The 21396-nt window shown below is 40.6% G+C and overlaps 1 long non-coding RNA gene across 8 annotated transcripts in view; it reads right to left on the bottom strand.

Moving 5' to 3' along the window:
• The window catches only part of LOC139357825 (uncharacterized), a 119531-nt gene extending 98975 nt beyond the window's left edge, over positions 1-20556 (bottom strand). For 7 of the 8 annotated variants that reach the window (XR_011611665.1, XR_011611676.1, XR_011611679.1 and 4 more), the window contains exons 1-4: positions 20367-20556; positions 8468-8560; positions 3789-3932; positions 3387-3573 (exon numbers count right to left, since the gene is read on the bottom strand). This is a non-coding gene — a long non-coding RNA (uncharacterized lncRNA). Of the gene's footprint in view, positions 1-3386; positions 3574-3788; positions 3933-8467; positions 8561-19335; positions 19531-20366 lie in introns of all 8 variants that reach the window. The other variant, XR_011611680.1, reaches the window with a different exon arrangement.
• Between the last annotated feature and the right edge of the window lie 840 nt (positions 20557-21396).

The raw sequence follows: 21396 nt of genomic DNA, 5'->3' as shown, positions 1-21396 counted from the left end.
ATCCTACCATACTGTGAATTGAAACATCCAAAAAATGTAAGGACTTCAACTATTTTCTACCTACTTGACATTAATATACATCCCATAAAAATTCCAGTATTTAGGGACTTGAAAAAATGATTTTTAATGTTTGTTTAAATAAATGAACATCTGACCAGCACAGTGGCTCATGCCTGGGATACCAGCACTCTGGGAGGCCAAGATGTGTGGATTGCTTGAGGCCAGGAGTTCACGACCAGACTGGGCAACATGGTGAAGCCCTGTCTCTACAAAAAAAAAAAAAGAAAAGAAAAAGAAAAATAATGAAAAACAGGAAAAACTTAAATTCACAGATGTCAGAACAAATTACAATAATTAAAACTATAGTTCTGACACAAGAGAAAACAGCTAAAAATAGAATGTATTTACATATAAGAATTTTTTACATGAGACAGCAGTGCGAAAAGAAAGCATTCTGCTCAGTGATGGAGCTGGGATTAATTAACAATGTGTAGGAAGCATCAGTTCTGTAAACTGCTGGAGGCAGGACCATTTCTGCTCATCTTGCACCTCCAATGCCCGATATGTCGGAGGGAGGCATTCATCAAATAATACTGAGCATATTTTACTGAGGACCTGCATTTACAAAATTTAATCTCAGTGAAACAAGTAATTGATTGTGAAATTTCTAGAAAAATATGTGATTAATCATTAAAAGAGGATCAACTGATTTAAAGATTTTAAGGGCAGATATATTAAAAGGCAAATAAGTAACTGATGGATCAATATAGAGTATTTCTACAAAGCAATAAAAGCAGTAAGCACTGAATGGATAAGTGATGTCTACAGACAGATAATTCATTACAATGAAATCATATACAAATATACAGAAATGTACACAAATCCATTTCCTCTTAAGTTAGCAAAATACTTTTCAATAAAAACATACAATACCAATGACTATGTGAGTATGTGCATTTATGCTTGCATGCATTAGGAGTTGGGATAATAATTGTAGAAGTTGATTTCTGTAAAATCCACCAAGAATCATGGAAATATAATAAGGTTTGCTCCCTTTATTTACAGCTTTAGGGTGTCCCTCCTAAGGAAATAATTTAAAACTTAAAATTTATTCAGTAAGATAGTCACAATGATCTTATTTAGAACAATAAAAGATTGGAAGCAACATTAAAGTCTAACTAGTGGGGTTAAGTAAAATATGGTGTGTCTGTCGTATAGGATATTTGTAACCATTAAATGTTATAGCTGTGAAGGTCATCAAGTTCCATAGAAATACGATTATTATACAATGTTAAGTGATAAAAGGCATGACACCCTACACTGAACTGAACAGGCTCTGCAACGTACTTGCCAGTCATCCCGCTCCCTTCCATTAAACCGAGTGCAGGCCGTACTTCTGAGGGTTTGTTGTTTCAACCACAGGCTGTTGGGTGTTGTGTCACATGACTCCTCCTCATAGCTTTTGCACAAAGGGTGAGTGTCTGTGTTAGTGGGTCTTTTTAGTTTGGAGACTTGCATATTTTAGTTTGTGGATGATTTTTTGGTATTTATAGAAAATTTCTTCCCATTCTTCTGTCTGCAATCTTCATAATTCCTAATAATTGGATGGATTATAAATCTCTTTGTTTCTCTGTGATTTAAAAATGTACAGTCATCCCTCAGGATGCACAGGGGATTGTTTTCAGGACCCCCTTGTATGCCAAAATTCACATATATGCAAGTTCCACAGCTGGCCTTGTGAAATCTACATATAGAAAAAGTATAAGCAGCTTTTGTATTCCTCAAATACTATATTTTCCACCTGCTTGTAAGTGGATCTGCCCAGTTCAAACCTGTGTTGTTCAAGGGTCAACTGTATCTCCTGATAGGTTTTCTCAAGTTTATCTTCTAAATTTTCTACTGAATCTTTAATTTCAGCTATCATTATTCATTTTCATGACTTTTTCTTGTTCTCTGATAGTTCCTGTTGCAGACATGTGAAGCTCAACAAATATTCCATGTGCTTCTCTACATTTCCTGGCTTTAGTTAGATTGGAGCCATGTGACTAGTTCTGGTGAGTGGTCTGTGAGAAGAAGTGACATACATCACTTTCAGGCTGAGGCAGCTAAAAAGTACTGTGCCTAGGTCCATCCCTCTTGCCTCCTGTTCTGGTGTCCTTATAAGCCACATGTAAAAACGGTGGTGTCCTAAAATCAAGCGAACTTGCATCTCTGAGTCCCAGATAAAGGAGAACAACTTATAATTGCTTTGGACTTGCTATAAATGAGAAATAAACTTCAGTTGTCCTCAATCATTGAAAATTGAGTGTTGCTACAGCATAGCCTATTATATTTTAACTAATACAATGCTTTTTCTTTTTTTCATGGCATTCTGCCTTCATGAATGCAGTATTTTTTCTCCTCTCAGTATTATAATAATTCCTTGCTGGTATAATCTGTTTTTCTTCTAATTCCCTTTTCCCATTTGTTGTTTTTCTTTTGCATATTAGAGGCTCTCCTTAAATATCCTATGCTTTTTGACCATTCAATCTAAAAATAAGGTATTAAAAATTTGATACAAAGTTTTGTAAGCATGGATGGGTCTTGTAGACCATTAAGCAGAGGTTAGCTCTTCATTGAGAGACCCACATGTGTCAATATATGAAAATCCTTTAGGGCTATTCAATATCCAAATAGAATAGTCCTCCAATATTTTGGGAGGTGGGATGGCACATATATCTGTCTGTGTTGTGAGAGCAAGGTGTGGGAAGGGTCTCGTTATTTAAAGTGCAAACTTTCACTAAATTCTGCATTTTCAATGCCTGGTGTCCCCAGATTTGGAAGCCTTATTCGATTTCGCTAGAGAATCAACTTCTGATCTTTTGCGGGGTTAGTCATCTGGTTGTGCAGTGTTTTTTGTTTGTTTGTTTGTTTGTTTGTTGTTTGTTTTGTTTTTGTGGTGGTGGTTGTTTTGAAACGAAGTCTTGCTCTGTCACCCAGGCTGGAGTGCAGTGGTTCAATCTTGGCTCACTGTGACCTCTGTCTCCCAGGTTCAAGCAATTCTTCTGCCTCAGCCTCCCAAGTAGCTGGGACTACAGGTGCGCACCATCACACCCAGGTAATTTTTGTATTTTTAGTAGAGACAAGGTTTCACCAAATTGGCCAGGTTGGTCTTGAATTCCTGACCTTGTGATCTGCCCGCTGTGGCCTCCTAAAGTGCTGGGGATTACAGGTGTGAGCCACCATGCCTGGCCTGTATAGTTTTGAGAAGGGGATTTGGGAGGATCCGACTACATACAGGTTTCAACCAAGCCCTTTATTTTTAGTCTTATGCCTCATCTTCATCTTTGGCAGTGCCTGGGTCTTCCAAATGCTAAGTCCTCCCAGGAACCCACTGGGCAAGTTACCTTTCTGCTGTAGGCATGTGGGCTGGGCTTACTCCACTCTGCAGTCAGTCACTACTCCTCCATCTGGTATTTGGACTTGACATAAATGAGATCTTTCAAACTTGCCAAATTTTCTTCTTATCTATGGTTTTCTTCTGTGTTCTCTTGTTTCTTGTGGGATTTATGTATTTTTATTCCTTCACTGAGACTTGACGGCATGTAGGAACAGAGAAGAAATTTCTTTTAGAAAATAAATGGTAAATTACCTCTTTTATCTGGAAATATATTGCTTTTGTAATGGAAAAAATCTGAATAAAATAATTACAAGGAAGTACCAACACTGCTCACTATGAATAACTAAAATCTACACAAGTACAGCAAGAAAGTGGCCAACAGACGTGATTTGATTTTCTTCCCACTCACCTCCCTCCAGTATCAGCAAAGGTTTCATGGAATTCTGTAGGTGCTTATGCAATTCTTGAAATATTAAGAAGGTTTAGTAATTCAACTTCAGGAGTACTTATTGAGAAAAATCACATCACTGAAACTCCTTTCCAGAATTGTTTTCTGTGAATTGGCACCAATAGTACAAGCAAAAATTAATATTTTAGTTTTTGTTGCTTTATTATTTGGTTTCTGAACAAAATTGTAAACATGAAAAATTGACTGTTTTGGAGAAAGGAATAGATGTAAAAGTTATCATTTGGATTAACTGCATTGTAACATATAAACTCAGAAATATTTCCTAAGTGTTATTCATGTTTTCATTGTAGCTTAGCTCTATTTTAAGTTTTTCTTTCATAAGGTTAATTTTTCCCTCTCATATGCAACAGTGAGCCAGAGATAGCTTATTCCCCTGATTCCCACTCCCCTCAGCACATACTATATTACCATGAAAATAGAAATATGGTTTGCCCTCATCCTTGTATCTTTTTGGGAATCCATTCTAAGGAAATGATCCAAAATTCAGCATATTTGGCATTACGTTACTCGTAACAGTCTTGTTTATAACAGGAAGAAATTAAAACCACACACACTTTCAACACATATACATGCAACTTACCCCAGTCAGGTGTTCTTAATTACGTGAGGGAAAGATTGGCTTGAAAGAGGAGCATAGGTTCATCTTTAGTAACAGCAGGAAGGCAGAATATATGGGTGCAGATGGTGGAAGGTGGGTAGATTGAGGGAGTAGGAGTTTGTGGAAGTTCTCTTCTGATTGCTCCAGTTTTGCCAGGAAAGTAAGAAGCAAGGTTGTCTGCTGCGAGTGGGGGCAGAGGTGTTGGATGTGTGAGGAGAAAGAAGAAGGTGCGAAATAATCATCTAGTAGAGTGGGAGGGTGAATGTACTAGAGAAATACAGTATGGTTGTCAGGCAGCTTTATGGACCTCCTTGAGGTCAAGAGTTGAATTTAAAGAAAGACATGCCAGCATGGCTTTTTATGTTTCCAGCCACTTCTAGCTGGACTGACTTCATAGGCCAAAGCAGCAAAAATGAGAAATAATCAAATTTGGAATTTAGCCAAGCAAATATAATGAAGAGAGACATGGAAAGTGAGGATATATACACAGAAGTGACTAATGACTGACTATGGATCTAAGCTGGTTTAGGAGGGAAGAGAAGAGGAAATAAAGTGGGTGGGGACAATAAAATGGTGGCAGGATCAATGGATTATAGGTCCTGTGTGTGGGGGTGGTGGTGTGCAGAGGATTTTTTGTATCTAGGGCTCTAGAAAGAGCTAAAAACATAACAGTGATCAGGGAGGGAGTATCATGGAATAGTCACGGTAATTTGTTATGATAAGGCCCAGTGTGTCACTATGAGAGTTATGAGGGAGAGTGGAGGACAAGACCACCAATGCAGGGACATTGAGTGAAGTGAGTGGCCATGACACATGAAGTTTCTTCAGGTGGTATATTAAAACCACCAAAACTCAAGATAGAAGTAATGTTGGAGAAAATGACAGTGAGACAAATGTCAGTAAGTTATAGTTGCAATGAAGGGTAGTGGGTGATATAGTCTGATGACATATGATTCAAAGCAGGGGTATTTTGGGAGGAGAGAGGGAGAATGGTCTGGAAGTTGTGATGAGCAGCAAGGAGGACCTCATCCTGCCTTCAAGCCCAGAAGTCTGAGGGCCGTGGGAGGAAAAGCAGCCTTTGCGCTACTGGAGGCAGTGTCCTCTGGGGAGAGCCAAGTTTTGGTTAGAGCAAGAAAGTGAATGTTCAGAGAAGAGGCTGGAGACGGGGGGATTTTTGCTAATGATGGATCATGAATTCAAGAGGGCACAGTGGAAGGTTTGGGGAGCTCAGGAGGGGTGGGATGTGGGGATAGAATTGGGTTGTACAGAGTCATCTAGGGATAAAAAGATGGGAAGTAAGTGTGTCCTGGGAACCAGCAACTTCTTGGGGCAGGTAACACAAACAGGGACAAACGCCATAATGAGATTGGTTCCAGCGGACTCAAGGCAGATGTTGATGAGAAACTTTGAGTGTTGAGCTGTGAGCATTTGGGGGTATGGAGGCATGAGTGTCTGGGGCTTCCTGCTGGGCCCTGTCCTTAGCAGGTAGAAGAACTGGGATCTTAGAGTTGGGGTAGAGCTTATGCTTGACCTCTCTTAGGGAGGGACTGTGGAGTTGCTATCATACATTGTCATTTAAACCTAACAACTCTAAAAGGGTTTTATTCCTCATTTTATAGATGTGAAAGTTGACCTTAGCTCAGAGAGGTTAAGCAACTTGCCCAAAGCCACACAGCTAGTCAGGTTTGAGTTAAGATTCAAAAGCCAAATCCGTTTTTTCCTTTTGTTTAGTTTTGTCCAGGTCTGTTTGTTCACGTTCTTTTTCTCTCAAATCACACTGCCTCTACCTCTTCTTTGAGATGAATGAAACTGAGGTAAGATAGGTATAGCTGAAGATATGATTGTGGAATGGGAGCAGAGTTGAAGAAATTTACTCTTGAAGGCATGTTTTTTGTTTTTGTTTTCCTGTTTAATCCAGATATCCATTTGCGGGGGTCCTCTCTTCCCCTTTAAACTGAGACAAGAGTGCTTCAGTATTTCAAACAAGTGAAAGTTATTAAGGCCTCCCCAAAATTTGTACAGAGTCCCGGGCTCGCATTTTCATAGATTCCTCTGGGTCTCAATAATAGCGCTCTGATGTCTATGCTTCATTGCCCCAGATAGAAAAGTGTTCCTTCCTTAAATTCTACAAAACCACATTCTCACAAAGCACTTATATTTGTGATAGACTTTACAGAGGCCTTTGATGGGAGGCAAAGAAGGCGTATTTATCCACTCTTGTTCTTAAAAGCCTTTGTTTTCCATACTGGGATTTTGCACTTGCGGTTTCTCTTGAGTGTCAGTTTGGCCAACTTGCCGACTCCTCCCTATTCCTCTCCTTGTCCTTCAGAATGCTAATTTTTTCTACTCTATTATGTTAGGCAACTGTTCCTATCCCTTACTCTCCTTTCTGGTCTAAGCCTTCCTTTGTAAATCCAAGTTCATTAAGGCTTTCCACTGATGAAAAGATCTTCCATGAAACCAGATCCAGCTGCCTGGTTTCCCTTTCTATTGCCCTGTATGCAGATAGAAGCAAGGCCATCTGCTAAGACGGGGAGCTAAGGTGGGGAGGGCAATGCCAAGTGGCCTCTACAAGGAAAAGGGAGACAGGAGTATCGACGGAAAGGAATGCCAGGGATGCTGGGGGACTCAGCTGAAACAGATTCTTTAGCAATCAGCCATGCAAGCAGAAAAAAACATTTGCTGGGTTTTCTTGGGGTTAAAGTCTGCAGAGTGAGCACAGGATAAAGACAAAGACACAAAGTTATGTAACGTGCTGACAAGACAGTTGCTGGCGAGATTGGCTGTGGGTCTGAGCAGGACAGTGAGAAAATGGGCCAAGAAGAGAAGAAAAACAAAAAAGGAAAGAAAAATCCAACATCTCAACAAGATTGGAAAATGGGTTGTGAAAGGAGGGGCAAGAGAGGAAGGAGGTAACGTCAGAAAGGGGATTCATAGAGGAGTTAAGATACACCAGCTGCTTGGCTCTCCTGGCACCCTAGGACCTGAGTGCCAACTGGGCCTCAACGCCATGCTGGCACTGCCTCCTGGCCGTACTCCCATTTTCTCCCTGAAAGACATCAGCCTGCCAAAGCTGCAGCAGCATAAACAGCCCACCTCTCCAGCCTCACAGAAGCCTGATGAGAAGGCTCATCAGGAAATCGAGTGCCCCTCCCCAGGCAGGCTTAGCATAGCTCCCTGCAGCACCTGTGGTCATCCAGTTTAGGAAACACACAGTCGCAGAATAGCTCCTATTTCTCTCTCTCCCACTTCTCTAACATCCCACTCTCCTTTTAGGGAACAATGTTCTCTCTTGCCTGCTGCCACACATATGGGGGGTAGCAAGAGTGGGCATTTGATTTCCCTGGACTTGAAATTGAATCCATCTCTACTGAAATTCTCTCTAATTTACATGTGCTCAGTGTTATCACCTTGTGGTCCAATTGCTCATCAGTTGCCTTCCTCCCATCCCACAGTCTCCCCACATTTTTGTTTCATTTTTATTTACTCCTCTTCCAAATCAAATGTCATCTCTGTTAACACTGTATTGGAAGAAGGGCAGAGAGAGCCCTTCTTTCTGCGTTCTTGTTAGAGGCGAGCTGTGGTTTAGGAAATGTTCCACATGCCATAGGTGATCCATCTGTCATCAGTGTAGCACAGAGCAGCATTTCTGCCTGCTTTTTCTTTCTCTGTCTTTCCCCCACCCCCCACCCCAAGCCATATCTCTAGTAGCTTGATATCATGTACTACTGTGCCTATGGCACAGTTAGGGACCACTTTAAAGTTAAAACAAATGTCCTTAGTCACGGGGCCATATGGAGACTTGGTGGGTGGTACCATTAGTGGTAAAGCTTGAGGCAGATTTGCATTTGCTTTGTCCAGAAGAGAGAATTCCAAATCAGAGAAATGTTTTCATAAAATATTCTGGAACAAATTTAAAGCTGCTCTACCACCAAACAAGAATCTTCCTGTTCTCTGTGCAGTTTTTCCCCTCAAATGATTTCAGACATGCCCATTCTGGGCAGAAGCTCCCGACACTTACCTGCATGATCCTTGGCAACTGTCATTTTATCCCAATGGGCAAATTTGATCATGGTCTTCTCCAATACCAGCACAGAGCTCTCTCAGGGGATTTCTTGGGGGAAACAATGACACAGTTTCTCTTTAATATTTCATCATACATTCACATATTTCTGGTGAACTCATAAGTAAACATCTAAAGCACAGAGCAAGCTATTTATCAGCCAATGAACTATAAGCAATCTTCAGCTTCTGGGCATTCTGCTCACCCTTCAAAGTGATGTCCTCGGCTAATTAGACAACTTGCTCTTCTATCACAGGGACCAGAATAGACCATGACTGTGAGCAACTTGGAGGCAGGGGACATGTCCCTTCTCATTGCACCAACACATGTTTGGCAAGAAGTAGGGCCTTAAGGCAGAACCAAACTGAATCTGGAGCTGAAAGGAGCCCACAAAATCATCTAATTAATAGGTTCCTTAGAACACTAGGGCCCAATGAGATAGAGGTTAAAGGGTGTCAGGGAAGAGGAAAGAGAGGTTCAGAGGCTGTTTCATGGGCAAGTTAGTTTGGAAAATAATGTAATCAACAAAGTTTTATTACTATTATAGGACATACTGAGTCTTTAAAGTGCTAATGAGCCTTATGAATGACCAAAAGAAGGGACATACGTGTATATTGTGTATTCTCACTAGAGTTCTGTGGGTCAGTGTGGGAAGGGCTGATACCGTTCAATTCTCTCATTTTACACATGAGGAAAATGAGGCTATAAGAGGAAATAGCAAGGCCAGGCGTGGTGGCGCATGCCTGTAACCCCAGCTACTTGGGAGGCTGAGGCACGAGATTCACTTGAACCCGTGAGGTGGAGGTTACAGTAAGCCAAGATCGCGCCACTGCCCTTTAGCCTGGGCAACAGAAAGAGACTGTTTAAAAAACAAAAAACAAAAAAACAAAAAAAAAACCACACTCAGAGACATTTACCTTATTAGCAGTGCCTCTGGGATTAGAACCTAGACCTCTCCTTGCTGTGCTTTTTTCCACAGAAAATCACCACAGCCTCTGCATCCCAGGCAATGGGGAGAGAACCTGCTGAATGAGCCAATAGCACTAATATGATGTCAAGAGCTTGTTTTTAGCTTGACATTTCAAAGATTGATGTCCTGTGACAAGAAGAATTACTCCAAACCTTCCCAGGCCTTTAGAGAACACATTTTCCCTCATGAACCATGCAGTTCCCAAACTTTGGATCCATGTGAGGAGATGTCATACGGTGCTTTATATTTTATTCATGATAGCCCAAGCCAGCACATCACCTTTTTAAAAAGGGCAAAAATGATTGCTACAGAAAGAACCTTTATGGACAGATGCAAAACCCTATACTGAAATTAGAAAAAACATAAAATGCCAAGAAAAACAGTCAAACGTGCATGGAACACTAGACAGAGAGGTGTGCATGTGATGGAGTGGGGGTGTCTTCTGAATCATTTCCCTAAATATAGCAATGCAGTTTTAAAAAAATAAGCCTTTAAGTGCTGCTTCCCAGAAATCCTGTTATTTCTCTGCATATGCCTTATGTAAGTCTGTGCCACAGGCCTGCAAAATAGTCAAACGGGAAGGGACAGCCCTATCCCAAAAGAACCATCAAGAGAGATTCAACAGAAAATTTGAGAGACTATGAAACTCGGGAACCTTTGGCTTTTCCATCCATGCAGCTGTGAGTGGTGCATTTAGAGCTGATGTCTGTCAAGTGCTTCCCACCTAGATGTTGTGGGGTAGCTCTAATATTTATTCATTTCACTTCTGAATAGAGCTGTCACTGTTGTTAATCATTTCCAAAAGCCTTAACATTATTCTTATTGAACTCCTGAAGGAACGTCTCTTTCTACCTCCCACTCTCATTCCTTTGGCATCTCTCTCTCCGTTTTCCTTTTTCTATCTTTACCTTCTGAGTGGTTTTAGAAAGAGGCCTCCAGAGGTTTTAGAAATCCATTTCTTTAGATTCTTCTTCCAGCTTACATTAACTGCTTACAACAGTTCTCTGAATTTCCTCCTAGTAAGTGGTACAGGGTGGCAGGAATCCCGATGGCCAATGGCAGGCATTTGGATACTACACAGGTGAGTTGTTGAAAGAGAGCCACATTTACGTTGGAACAACTGTCCTGATGTTTCTGGCTCCACTCTGCCTCCATAAATGCCCATGTTTGGGGTCAGCTTTGAGCACACCAGCGAACAGAGTGACTTGTCATGATAGCAATCTCCTCTCCTTTCTAGAAGCCCCTTCTAATGTCATTGACCTGTGTGCACCCTCATCCTGGCAGTTTCTCCCAACTGGGCCTCTGTTTTTCCTACTTACCCATAACAAAACCTCTTTACCAATCTGCAGTCCTATTTAATCCTCTTTAGTTTCTCCCCTGAGCTGCTAGAGATAATCATGAATCCCTGCTAGCTGGAGCCCTGGAAATAAGCTGATAAACAATTTCCTAATAATCTATTAATAACTGATAATGACTATATGTTATTTGCCTAGGATACTTCACATTTTCTATTAAAATTTCTATTAAAATACTAAGTATTAAAATATGAAGTATCCTAGGCAAATAATATAGGCAATAATATAAGCAAATAATATAGGAAATGTGAAGTATCCTAGGCAAATAATATATTACTCATTAATTCACAGAAGTACTGAAATGCCTACCATGTGCTAAGCCTTATTCTAGGGATCAATTTAGACAAGGTCCCTGCTTACCTTCTAGGGGGAGAGACAGTCAATAAGTACATAAACAAGACCATTTGTGATAGTAGGTTCTATGAAGAAAATAAAGAAGGTAATGTAATAGAATCATTAGTTAAGCTGGGCTAAGTAGGGAGGGCTTCATTGAGGAGGCAACATTTGAATCTTCCCCTGAATGAAGCAGAGCAAAATCTGGGAAAAGAGTGTTCCAGGCAGAAGGAAGACCAAGTGTAGAGTTTCTGAGGTGGAACTTGGATAGGAAAGGAAAGGAAGTGAGGATGGCTGTGGTGTGATGAGTAAGGAGAGTGGAGGGGATAAGCCCGGAGAGGTGGGCTACAGTAAAGTCATGCAGTGCTTTGTAGCCCCTGATGAGAAGTTTAAATTTTATAAGTGCAATGGGAAGTCTTTGGAGGGTTTTGGAAGGGCACTGACTTTACATTTAATTATTAAAAGGCTAGGCTCTAACTTAACAGAATGTTCCTCTACTGTGGAGGAACTTTCAAGTCAGCAGAGGAAGAGCTAAGACAGTGTATTCAGAAGCAGATTCAGGACATCTGGATCACAGTTCTAATTACCCAAAACAACTTGCCAAGCTCTTTCACCTCATTTCTTTCAGATTTTTCACATGGACTGTGATGAGGTTGCACCACTTAGTACCCACAAGCCTTTTCCCATCATAACACACATAGAAAGTAATTTTTGTACTGCACCCCTGGAAATGAGGCTTCTAGAGTCTTCCCTAAAGGCTGAGGCACACCCATAGCACACAGGGAGAGAACTTCTAGACTAGGTGACTTCTAAGGTCTCTTTTGGTTCTAGTAGTGTAAGATTTCATGATATTTCCTTGTGATGTCCCTCAATTCACACCACATAGGCAATTGTCTATTCTGAAGTAAGAGCGATGTCAGCCTAGGTGATAATGATTCATGTGGCCTATTATTTCACATTTCCCAAGCATCAAACCTCAAATTCTAAATAAGCATTGTCATCTGGTACTTTCTGCTGCTGACCATACACATTTCCCTGACGATTCCTTTTCTACCACTTGAGTGATCAAACCCTTGCAGAAGTGACCTGCCCAGCTCACAGCTGTTGATGCTTCAGCATGTTTTGCCTTTCTGATTTGCAAACTTAGATTTCAAACCAAGTGGCAAGATAATCCATCACAATGACTTAAGTCCAAAGTGTTTATTATGCCCTTTCCCCTTTTCCATAGTTTGAAAAAATTTCTTATTACCTAAAAAGCTACAGTCATAGTCTGATGTAATAGGTAAAACATGGAGACAGGAGGTATCTGCATCAGAGGATCAAAAATCACTCTAAAACAATAAAAAGTAAATGTGTAAAGATAGCAAGTTATCCTCTACCCATAGAACATGTCCTTTGATTTACACATTCAGTCACACAGATGCCTTTGAATATGTCCCTCCCCATTTTTCTATCCTAGTATATACAAACTAATTGAACTCTACATTACTCACATTTATTGTACCTCCAGACTTTAAACATCCTTTCTTTTTTATGATTTATACCACCCATACTCACCTTTGCTCTGCACTCCATCATGAGCTCAGTTTTTTAAATTTTATTTTACTTTAAGTTCTGGGATACATGTGCAAAATGTGCAGGTTTATTACATAGGTATACATGTGCTATTGTGGTTTGCTGCACCTATTGATCCATCCTCTAAGTTCCCTCCCCTATCCTCCCACCCACCAACAGGCCCTGGAGTGTGTTGTTCCTCTCTCCATGTTCATATGTTGTCATGGTGCAACTCCCACTTATGAGTAAGAACATGAAGTGTTTGGTTTTCTGTTTGTGTGCTAGTTTGCTGAGAATGATGGCTTGCAGCTTCATCTATGTCCCTGCAAAGAAAATGATCTCATTCTTTTCTATGGCTGCATAGTATTCCATGGTGTATATATACCACATTTTATTTATTTTTCTTTATCTAGTCTACCACTGATGGACATTTGGGTTGGTTCCATGAATTTGCTTTTGTAAACAGTGCTTCAAAAAGCATATGTGTGCTTTATAGTAGAATGTTTCTATAAATAGAATATTTATAAATATTTTTAATATTTTAAAAAGATATATATATAAAGAATATTTACAAAATAAAGAGTAGAATAGTCTACTCTTTATAGTAGAATGATTTATATTCCTTTGGGTATATACCCAGTAATGGGATTGCCGGGTCAAATGGTATATCTGGTTCTAGATCCTTGAGGAATCGCCACACAGTCTTCTACAATGGTTGAACTAATGTACATTCCCACCAATAGTATAAAAGTGTTCCTATTTCTCCACAGCCTTGCCAGCATCTATTGTTTCTTGACTTTTTAATAATTGCCATTCTGACTGGTGTGAGATGGTATCTCATTGTGGTTTTGATTTGCATTTCTCTAATGATCAGTAATGTTGAACTTTTTTTTAATATGTTTTTTGACTGTGTAAATGTCTTATTTTGAGAAGTGTCTGTTCATATCTTTTGTCTACTTTTTGATGAAGTTGTTTTTTTCTTGTAACTTTGCTTAAGTTTCTTGTAAATTCTGAATATTAGACCTCTGTCAGATGGATAGATTGCAAAAATTTTCTCCCATTCTTTAGGCTGCCTGTTCACTCAGATGATAGTTTCTATTGCTGTGCAGAAGATCTTTAGTTTAATTAGATCCCATTTGTCAATTTTGGCTTTTGTTGCAATTGCTTTTGATGTTTTAGTCAAGAAGTCTTTGCCTATGCCTATTCCCTGAATGGTATTGCCTAGATTTTCTTCTAGGGTTTTTATCATTTTGGGTTTTACACATAAGTCTATAATCCACCTTGAGTTAATTTTTGTATAAGGTGTAAGGAAGTGGTCCAGTTTCAGTTTTCTGCATATGGTTAGCCAGTTTTCCCAGCACTATTTGTTGAATATGAGATCCTTTCCCCATTGCTTGTTTTTGTCAGGTTTGTCAAAGATCAGATGGTTGTAGATGTGTGGTGTTATTTCTGAAGTCTTTGTTCTGTTGCATTTGTCTATGTGTCTGTTTTGGTACCAGTACCATGCTGTTTTAGTTACTGTAGTCTTACAGTACAGTTTGAAGTCAGAACAGCCTCCAGCTTTGTTCCTTTTGCTTAGGATTGTCTTGGCTATACAGGATCTTTTTTGATTTCATATGAAATTTAAAATAGTTTATTTCTAATTCTGTGAAGAAAGTCAATGGTAGTTTGACGGGAATAGCATTGAATCTAGAAATTAATTTGGAGAATATGGCCATTTTCATGATATTGATTCTTTTTATCAATGAAGATGGAATGTTTTTCCTTTTGTTTGTGTCCTCTCTTACTTCTTTGAGCAGTGGTTCATAGTTCTCCTTGAAGAGGTCCTTCACATCTCTTGTTAGCTGTATTACTAGATATTATTTTTGTAGCAATTATGAATGGGAGTTCATTCATGATTTGGCTCTCTGCTTGTCTATTGTTGGTGTAAAGGAATGATTGTGATTTTTGCAAATTGATTTGGTATCCTGAGACTTTGCTGAAGTTGCTTATTAGCTTAAGGAGTTTGGGGCTGAGATGATGGGGTTTTATAAATGTAGAATCATGTCATCCACAAACAGACAATTTGACTTTCTCTCTTCCTATTTGAATACCCTTTATTTCTTTCTCTTGCCTGATTGCCCTGGACAGAACTTCCAATACTATGTTGAATAGGAGTGGTGAGAGAGGGCATCCTTGTCCTGTGCCAGCTTTCAAAGGGAATGCTTCCAGCTTTTCCCCATTATGATATTGGCTGTGGGTTTGTCATAAATAGCTGTTATTATTTTGAGATGTGTTCCATCAATATCTAGTTTATTGAGAGTTTTTAGCATGAAAATATGTTCAATTTTATCAAAGGCCTTTTCTGCATCTATTGAGATAATCGTGTGGTTTTGTCTTTTGTTCTGTTTATGTGATGGATTACATTTATTGATTTGTGTTTGTTGAACCAGCCTTGCATTCCAGGGATGAAACCGATTTGATTGTGGTGGATAAGTTTTTTCATGTGCTGCTGGATTCAGTTTGCCAGTATTTTATTGAGGCTTTTCACATTGATGTTCATCAGGAATATTAGCCTGAAGCTTTCTTTTTTTGTTATGTCTCTGCCAGGTTTTGGGATCAGGATGATGCTGGTTTCATAAAATGAGCTAGGGAGGAGTCCTGCCTCTTCAATTGTTTGGAATAGTTTCAGAAGGGATGGTACCAGTACCAGCTCTGCTTTGTATCTCTCGTAGAACTTGGCTGTGAATCTGTCTGGTCTTGGGCTTTCTTTGGTTGGTAGGCTATTAATTAATTACTGCCTCAATTTCATAACTTGTTTTTGGTCTATTCAGGGATTTGACTTATTCCTGGTTTAGTCTTTGGAGGGTGTATGTGTCCAGGAATTTATCAATTTCTTCTAGATTTTCTAGTTTATTTGCATAGAGGTGTTTATAGCATTCTCTGATGGTAGTTTGTATTTCTATGAGGTCGGTGGTGATATCCCCTATATCATTTTTTATTGTGTCTATTTGATTATTCTCTCTTTTCATCTTTATTAGTCTGGTTAGCAGTCTATTTTGTTAATCTTTTCAAAAAACAGTTCCTGAATTCATTGATTTTTTTTGTTTTTTGTTTTTTGGAGGGTGTTTTTGTGTTTATCACCTCCAATTCTGCTCTGATCTTAGTTATTTCTTGTCTTCTGCTAGCTTTTGGATTTGTTTGTTCTTGCTTCTCTAGCTCTTTTAAGTGTTTTTGTTGTTGTTTTTCTAAATTTTAGTTCTGGGATACATGTAGAGAACACACAGGTTTGTTACATAGGTATACATGTGCCATGGCAGCTTGCCGCACCTATCAACCCACCATCTACATTAGGTATTTCTCCTAAGGCTCTCCCTACCTTTGTCCCCAACCCCACTGACAGGCCCCAGTGTGTGATGTTCCCTTCCCTGTGTCCATGTATTCTCACTGTTCAACTCCCACTTACGAGTGAGAACATGTAGTGTTTGGTTTTCTGTTCCTGTGTTAGTCTGCTGAGAATGATGGCTTCCAGCTTCATCCATGTGCCTACAAAGACATGAACTCATTTTTTTTTATAGCTTTTCAAATTGTGATGTCAAGGTGTCAATATGAGATCTTTCTAGCTTTCTAATGTGGGCATTTTATGCTATAAATTCCCCTCTTAACACTGCTTAACTCTGTCCCAGAGATTCTGGTGTGTTGTCTCTATTTTCTCATTAGGTTCAGAGAACTTCTTGATTTCTGCCTTAATTTCATTATTTACTCAGGAGTCATTCAGGAGCAGGTTGTTCAATTTCCATGTAATTGTATGGTTTTGAGTGGGTTTCTTAATCCTGAGTTCTAATTTTATGGCACTGTGGTCTGAGACTGTTATGATTTTAGTTCTTTTGCATTTGCTGAGAAATGTTTTACTTCTAATTATGTGGTGGATTTTAGAATAAGTGCCATGTGATGCTGAGAAGAATGTATATTCTGTTTGCTTGGTCTAGAGCTGAGTTCAAGTCCTGAATATCCTTGTTAATTTTCTGTCATGTTGATCTAATATTGACAGTGGGGTGTTTAAGTCTCCCACTATTATTGTGTGGGAATCTAAGTCTTTTTGTGGGTCTCTAAGAACTTGTTTTATGAATCTGGGTGCTCCTGTATTGGGTGCATACATATTTAGAATAATTAGCTCTTCTTGTTGAATTGATCCCTTTACTGTTATGTAATGCCCTTCTTCGTAACCCCTGCTTTTCTTTTTTTTTTTTTTTCTTTCCATTTGCTTGGTTAATTTTTCTCCATCCCTTTATTTTGAGCCTATGTGTGTCTTTGCTTGTGAGATGGGTCTCCTGAATACAGCACACTGATGGGTCTTGACTCTTTATCCAATTTGCCAGTCTGTATCTTTTAATTGGGACATTTAATCCATTTACATTTAAGGTTAATATTGTTATGTGTGAATTTGATCCTGTTGTCATGCTATCTGGTTATTTTGCACACTGGTTGATGCAGTTTCTTTATCATATCATTGATCTTTATATTTTGACGTGTTTTTGTAGGGGCTGGTACCAGTTTTTCTTTTCCATATTTAGTGCTTCCTTCAGGAACTCTCTTGCGAGGCAGGCCTAGTGGTGATGAAATCCCCATCATTTTTTTTTATCAGGACAGGATTCTATTTCTCCTTTGCTTATGAAGCTTAGTTTTGCTGGATATGAAATTCTGGGTTGAAAATTCTTTTCTTTAAGAATGTTGAATATTGGCCCCCAATGTCTTTTGGCTTGTAAGGTTTCTGCTGAGAGGTCCACTATTAGTCTGATGGGCTTCCCTTTGTAGGTGACTTGGCCTTTCTCTCTGGCTGCCCTTAACATTTTTTTTTTCTTCATTTTGACTTTGGAGAATCTGATGATTATGTGTCTCATGGAATATCTTAGTGATGTTCTCTGTATTTCCTAAATTTGCATGTTGGCCTGTCTTTCCAGGTTGGGGACGTTCTCCCGGATAATATCCTGAAGTGTGTTTTCCAGCTTGTTTCCATTCTGCCCCTTTCCTTCAGGTACTCCAATCAGTCATAGGTTTGGTCCTTTTATGTAGTCCCATATTTCTTGGAGGATTTCTTCATTCCTTTTTATTCTTTTTTCTCTATTCTTGTCTGCATCCCTTATTTCAACAAGATGGTCTTCAAACTCTGATATCTTTTCTTCCACTCAGTCAATTCAGCTATTGATACTTGTGTATGCTTCATTTAAGTTTTTGTGCTGTGTTTTTCAGCTCCATCAGGTCATATATGTTTCTGTCTAAACATGTTATTCTAGTTAGCAGTTCTGCTAACCTTTATCAAGGTTTTTAGCTTCTTTGCATTGGATTACAACATACTCCTTTAGCTCAGTGTAGTTTTTCATTACCTGTCTTCTGAAGCCTCCTTCTGTCAATTTATCCATCTCATCCTCCGTCCAGTTCTGTGCCCTTGCTGGAGAGGCACTGTGATCATTTGGAGGAGAAGAGGCACTCTGGCCTTTTGGGTTTTCAGCATTTTTTCATTGTTTCTTCATGAGTTTGTCTAATTTCGATCTTTGAGGCTGCTGACCCTTGGATGGGGTTTTTGTAGGGACTTTTATTGTTGTTGATGGTGGTGTTCTTGCTTTCTGTTTGTTTTTTTTTCAATGGTCAGGTCCCTCTTCTGTAGGGCTGCTGCAATTTGCTGGGGGTTCACTTCAGGCCCTATTCATCTGGTTACCTCCTGCACCTGGAGATGCCACTCAAGAAGGCTGGAGAACAGCAAAGATGGGTGCCTGTTTCTTCTTTTGGGATCTCTGACCTCAAGAGGCACCAGCCTGATGCCAGTAGGATCACTCCTGTGTAGGGTGTTTGGCAACCCCTGTTGGAGGGTCTCACCCAGGTGGGTGGCATGGGAAACAGGACCCATTTAACAAAGCTCTTTGTCCCTTGGTGGAGGGAGTGTGCTTCACTAGAGGGAAATCCACTTGTTTGTGCTGCCTGGATTCCTCAGACATACCAGGAAGAAAGGCTAAGTCTGCTAGTCTGCAGAGACTGCAGCCACCACTCCCCCTAGGGGCTCAGGCCCAGGGAGATCAGGGTTCTGTCCCTGAGCCTCTGGCTGGAGTTGTTAGAGTTCCTGCAGGGAGGGCCCAGGGCCCACCCAGTGAGGAAAGATGGGTCAGGGTCAGGCCTGAAGAGACACTCTAACTGCAGTTTGCCATATCTGGTGTGTTGGTCTGTGGAGGACACCTTTTGGGATCAAGCCGTCCGGCCTCCCTGGCTCCAGCAGGGGAGAAGCGTGGCCTGGAGCTACAGAGATGGAGCCCAGGGAGCTTAGCATAGTAGGCAGCTATGAGTTCCAGTGCTGGTTGCTGTCCCTCCCCTAAGGAGCTCAAATGGCTTAGATAAGCAGTAGCAGCTTTGGTGCTGGTTGCCCCTTTCCCCGGGAACTCACCAGGCTTAAGCAGATTCTAGCTGAGAGGCTGTTGAGAATCTGTGCAGGTCCGGGATTGGGACCCTAGGTCATGGTAGAGGGTGGGTTTGCAAGTGGGATCTTCTGATCCGTGGATTGCACAGTTCCGTGGAAAAAGCATGGTTTCCCCAGCTGGGTAGCACGCTCACTTACCACGTCCCTTGACTGGGGGATGGGGACTCACCTGCCTCGTGTGGCTCTCGGGTGGGCCACTGCACCACATTGCCCTTCCTTCCTCTCTGTGGATCACACCAGCCGTCTAGTCAGTTCTGATGACAGAAGCTGGATACCTTGATTGCCAGTGCAGGATTCACACGGTATAACGGTTCTTTTCTTTTCTTCTCTTTTTTGAGATGGAGTTTTGCTCTTGTCACCTAGGCTGGAATGCAATGGTGTGATCTTGGCTCACTGCAACCTCTGACTCCCGGGCTCAAGCGATTCTCCTGCCTCAGCTTCCCGAATAGCTGGGATTACAGGCAGCTGCCACCACGCCTGGTTGGTTTTTCGTATTTTTAGCGGAGACTGGGTTTCACCATGTTGGCCAGGCTGGTCTCGAACTCCTGACCTCAAGTGATCTGCCTGCCTCAGCCTCCCAAAGTGATGGGATTACAGGCACGAGCCACCCTGCCCGGCCTAATCATTCTTTTCAGTGGGAGACTCTGATCACTGCTGTTTCTAGTTGGCCATCTTGTGAACTCAGTTCTTTGACCTCTCTAATTCCACCATCCCATCCTGCCTACTCCCAATCTCACTTATTTCCCTTCTCACTGTCTATGATGTGTTCATCATAATTTCTTGTGACCTTGACCTGCTTTACCAGTTCTCAACCATAATAGCCCCCTGAAATTCCCAGCATTACCTGTTGGATAACCCAAACAACTGTGAGTTGATTTTGAAAGAGTCAACTCTGTGGCCACCTCTGGTTAACACTGGGTTCTACCTAGCTGGTCTCAGGCTTCCCCATAAGTGTGTGTGCTTTTGCTTTCTTTTATATTGGGGAAAATGCATTTTTTTTATGTTGGGCGCTTTTTTTTATGTTTTAAGTTGGGGCAGGGTTTCCTCAATCTTCATCCCAAGAATCTGGTGAAATTCCTGAAGGTAAAATTCATGAAAGTGTAGAGATCCACCCTAAAGTGAGGCACCCGAAGTTTTATCTCTCAAGCTGGTTTACATTAAGTCTCCAGCAATTAGTCGATTTCCCTTAAATGCTCCTACCTGTCTCTGGCAGCAGCTTCTGCTCCAGGTAAGCCGCAGTTCTCTATATTCATCTGTCTCTCCAATTTTAAGGATGTATTTAATAGTTGGCTTTGTGACTTTAATTCTCTGATGGATCTAAGAAGAATTACTGGTTTTCAGTTTATTTCTTGTTGTGAGGACAGGAGTTACAATTGCCAAGCTCCTTGCATATCAGCCTGGCAACTGTGGGCTTCTTAGTGATATTCAAAGGCCTTTATGATGACATAATGCCTAGAAGATAGCAAATATTTAATAGATGTTTGCAGTGTCAAAGTCTAAAAAGAAGGACACACTAATTTAGGGGTGATTTCTCTAAAGATATAGGACTTATTTTCAACTGTCATGTGAGAAACGGAGCTTTACTCCTTGGTGTTGTGCTAAGATTGTGGCCTTACTTGTTTATGTACTTTTTAGAATAATTGTTTTCCCAAAACTTCTGATGCAGAATCAGATTCTAGTTTCCCAACTAGGTACCATCTGTTGTATTATTACTATTATTATTTTATTTATTTATTTATTTTGAGATGAAGTCTCGCTCTTGTCCCCTGGGCTGGAGTGCAATGGCGCGATCTCAGCTCACTGCAACCTCCTCCTCCCAGGTTCAAGCGATTCTCCTGCCTCGCCCCCGAGTAACTGGGATTACAGGCGTCTGCCACCATGCCTGGCTAAGTTTTGTATTTTCAGTTGAGACTGGGTTTCACCATGTTGGCCAGGCTGGTCTAGAACTCCTGACCTCAGGTGATCCACCTGCCTTGGCTTCCCAAAGTGCTGGGATTACAGGCGTGAGCCACCATGCCTGGCACCATCTGCTGTATTCTTACTGACTCTTCTATATAATTCCGTCAGATTTTCTAAGTTTCAACTTGAATACATACCTCATTTCCTACATTGTCATCTACCATGAGCCCCCTGAATTTCTGTTCTCTCCATCTTTAACATTTATCCCTAACCTCCTTTAACTAGGTCACAGTTATTAGGCAAGCTAAAAACACCAGGCATTGTGCTGTGT

This window comes from Macaca nemestrina, chromosome 1, assembly GCF_043159975.1.
Source record: "Macaca nemestrina isolate mMacNem1 chromosome 1, mMacNem.hap1, whole genome shotgun sequence".
Taxonomy (NCBI): Eukaryota; Metazoa; Chordata; class Mammalia; order Primates; family Cercopithecidae; genus Macaca; species Macaca nemestrina.
This window is presented reverse-complemented; position numbering and strand designations above follow the sequence as displayed.